A 4138-nucleotide genomic window follows, 5' to 3' on the forward strand; every position below is an offset into this window, starting at 1 on the left:
GGAAAAAAACAAAACAGAGACTAGAAAGGCACTTGGGAGTTATGACCTCGATAGGTGTGATCCATCCAGCACCCGAAGATTGTTAGATAATAAGGGTTTAAGAAAAGGAGTCTCTTCGATTAAATATTTTCCTCTACAGTTCAACCAGATACTTTCTCCTTGAACCTCATACTCATACTATCAAGATCCCTCCCCCCCCCCCCCCCCCCCCCCCCCGCCCAATGTCCACCCAGTAGTGATAGACTAGCGTCCAATCCAAAGGTAGCAATTAATCGCCACTGTCTGTTTAGCAATAATATAAAAACCCGAACAAAACTCCAGCTCCATGACTTTATGGCTTTAAATGGCTTATTTGTTTGTGCGCACTTGTCAATATTTCTATTTCGCGCGTGTATGTGAGAATGTGTGTTTGTGCTTTTGTTTGTGTGTGCGTGTGTGTGTGTGTGTGTGTGCGCACGCTAGTGTGTTTATGATGGGTCAATAGATATAGCTTGTAAAAAGATGCAATTAATTTTTTTAGAGGAAATTATTTTTACATAAGTGCATCAATGTAGCCATCCATGACAGGGATAATCGTGCATTGAGTGAATTATAAACTGACAGCTAACAAAGAATATATTTATACTGTGAAACCCAGGCTGTGTGAGACAAAAGTAATCAGATTATTTTTTACTGAGGGAAAGACATAACCCCTTTTTTAAATCACTGTTAGAGCGCTAAGTGAGTGAATTGTAACTTGCCTGTGAATAAATAGAGTCTTTATATTGTGAAACCTATGCAATGGTTTTTTTTTTTACAAGGATAAAAATAACCTTTTTTTTTTTTATCACGAGAGGGTCCTCAGAGCTCAGTTGTTAGAGCACTCGCTTTAAACGCAAGGGGAACGTGATCGATCCCGCGGTGCAGTCGAGGTTTGTTTTTATTCTGACTCTTCTGACCACCCAATAGTGATTTGGTAGCTTGGTCTGGTGGAAAGTACTTTGCGATAGTCTAGAGTCCTATCCAAAGGATAGCAAGCAGTTGCTATTGTCCATGTCATGCTATAGAAACCAGGATAAACTCCGACCCGATTGACTTGTCAAAATCACGAAATGGACTTAAATATTTGTTTAAAAGTCAGATGTGGCCCTATAGCACAGTTTGTAGAGCATTCACTTCACACGCAAAGGGACCGTGATCCGGTGATTTTGAGATGTTTTTTTTTCTAACTGACCATCTGACCCCTCATCCATCCAGGAGTGATTGGGTGTCTAGGTCCGTAAGAAATTTTGCTCCATTCTTCTTCTTCTTCTTCTTCTTCTTCTTCTTCTTCTTCTTCTTCTTCTTCTTCTTCTTCTTCTTCTTCTTCTTCTTCTTCTTCTTCTTCTTCTTTCTTCTTCTTCTTCTTCTTCTTCTTCTTCTTCTTCTTCTCTTCTTCTTCTTCTTCTTCTTCTTCTTCTTCTTCTTCTTCTTCTTCTTCTTCTTCTCTTCTTCTTCTTCTTCTTCTTTCTTCTTCTCTTCTTCTTCTTCTTCTTCTTCTTCTTCTTCTTCTTCCTTCTTCTTCTTCTTCTTCTTCTTCTTCTCTTTCTTCTTTTCTTCTTCTTCTTCTTCTTCTTCTTTCTTCTTCTTCTTCTTTCTTCTTCTTCTTCTCTTCTTCTTCTTCTTCTTTTCTTCTCTCTTCTTCTTCTTCTTCTCTTCTTCTTCTTCTTCTCTTCTTCTTCTTCTTCTTCTTCTTCTTCTTTCTTCTTCTTTTTCTTCTTCTTCTTCTTCCTTCTTCTCTTCTTCTTCTTCTTCTTCTTCTCTTCTTCTTTCTTTCTTCTTCTTCTTCTTCTTCTCTTCTTCTCTTCTTCTTCTTCTTCTTCTTCTTCTTCTTCTTCTTCTTTTCTTCTTCTTCTTCTTCTTCTTCTTCTTCTTCTTCTTCTTCTTCTTCTTCTTCTTCTTCTTCTTCCTTCTTCCTTCTTCTTCTTCTTCTTCTTCTTCTTCTTCTTTCTTCTTCTTCTTCTTCTTCTTCTTCTTCTTCTTCTTCTTCTTCTTTCTTCTTCTCTCTTCTTCTTCTTCTTCTTCTTCTTCCTTCTTCTTCTTTTCTTCTTCTTCTCTTCTTCTCTTCTTCTTCTTCTTCTCTTCTTCTTCTTCTTCTTCTTCTTCTTCTTTCTTCTTCTTCTTCTTTCTTCTTCTCTTCTTCTTCTTCTTCTTTCTTCTTCTTCTCTTCTTCTTCTTCTTCTTCTTCTTCTTCTTTCTCTCTTCTTCCTTCTTCTTCTTCTTCTTCTTCTTCTTCTTCTTCTTCTTCTTCTTCTTTCTTCTTCTTCTTCTTCTTCTTCTTCTTTCTTCTTCTTCTTCTTCTTCTTCTTCTTTCTTCTTCTTTCTTCTTCTTCTTCTTCTTCTTCTTCTTCTTTTCTTCTTCTTCTTCTTCTTCTTCTTCTTCTTCTTCTTCTTCTTCTTCTTCTTCTTCTTCTTCTTCTTCTTCTTCTTCTTCTTCCTTCTTCTTTCTTCTTCTTCTTCCTTCTTCTTCTTTCTTCTTCTTCTTCTCTTCTTCTTCTTTCTTTTTCTTCTCTTCTTCTTCTTCTTCTTTCTTCTTCTTCTTCTTCTTCTTTCTTCTTCTTCTTCTTCTTCTTCTTTTTTCTTCTTCTTCTTCCTTTTAAGTCTGTAACTTCAAATTTTGAAGATTCCACAGACCACTGTATTTTTCTTTCATTTAAGATGTGAGACTATTCCACTGTCTCAATGTCGATGGTATGAACGAGTACAAGTGGGCATCCACTCTTGAGTGTGGAACCATTAAATTCAATGTTACAAGGGACGTAACCAGGTAAGTTTTAGTTTCCACGATTAAATTACACATAGTCATGTCCCTTGCCATACATTTGTATTGGGAGCAGTATACAAACGCAACGTTTTGCCGGGTACCAACGGGTGTATAATATACATATATATATATATATATATACTATTATTGTTTTTCGCTCTCAAAGGAATGGTTCTGAACAGACAGCTACAGCACCAGGGGCAATCACAATATAAACTTTGAACAGAACGCTAAAGTAGAAACGACATCCAAACATCGCTTGGCAATCGGGCATGACTGAAGATTTTAAATTGTTACCAGGCGACATGTGCTTAGCAAATAAGTGCTCTTCGGCTTTTTATGTTCCGCTAAATTGTAGACAGGGTAATGCAAACAAACAAACAAACAAACAAAAACCCATTGAACCTGGACCGTGGGACACGTTGTTTTGATTTTTTTCATCCTACACACTATCCTCATTATTATTTTTATTCCAATTCTTTTTCCTTATTTGGTAGTTGTTCTTCTGTGATCTTGATTAAGCATGTAATATGATAAAGAGACCAATGGCTCTTTTTATATCGGTTTCTACAATATATGTACATTTTTATTTTTTGACATATTTCTTTATTTTGTTCTAGAAAGGGGTTGTTAAATATTTTGTTTATCTAACATGTCTACGTGTTTACAATTTTCTGCCTTATGCACTTCCACCAATGAAAACCCGTCAGCCCGTTGTGTCAGTCTCCGATGATTTCTCCTTCCGTAGCAGGGTTGCCAGTTTGGCATTTTAAATGCCAGATTCCAAAAATCTGGCATTTTTGAAAACCGTTTGGCATTAGAAAAATCATTTGGCATTTGGCATTTTCATTTGGCATTTTCTTTTCTTGTATATTATACTTCAAATGACACCTTTTCTTAATTATTTCTAAACGCGTAAACACAAATCTCTTCACATCGGAAAACTTTGCTATTAAAACTCGCACCCTGAACTAGCCCTGCCTCCCTCAGATATTCACTCAAATTCAGCCCTCGACAAGTATCCTCGTAAGTTTTCTGGGAATCTCCTGCAAAACTCATGTATATTTGCGTCATGGTCGCCTGTTAACTTTCACTCCACTTAGTAGTCAGTAGGTAAAAAATTACCCCAATAGGAAATTTAGTATAATTCAAAAAAAAAAAAAAAAAAAAAAAAAAAAAAGACAAGAAAACACGCAAGCCACCAGGATATGATAGTAAATTGTCTATCAAAAGTGAGTAGTTTTCTTAGTGGGGGTGGGAGTCAACAGACTTTGGCATTTTTTTGAGTGTTTTGGCATTTTTTGAGTCTTCCCCTGGCATTTTGTTGAAAAATGATCTGGCAACCCTGTTCCGTAG

Source organism: Berghia stephanieae, chromosome 5 (genome assembly GCF_034508935.2).
Source record: "Berghia stephanieae isolate SIO BIC M18660-M18661 chromosome 5, UCSD_Bste_1.3, whole genome shotgun sequence".
In the NCBI taxonomy this organism is placed as follows: domain Eukaryota; kingdom Metazoa; phylum Mollusca; class Gastropoda; order Nudibranchia; family Aeolidiidae; genus Berghia; species Berghia stephanieae.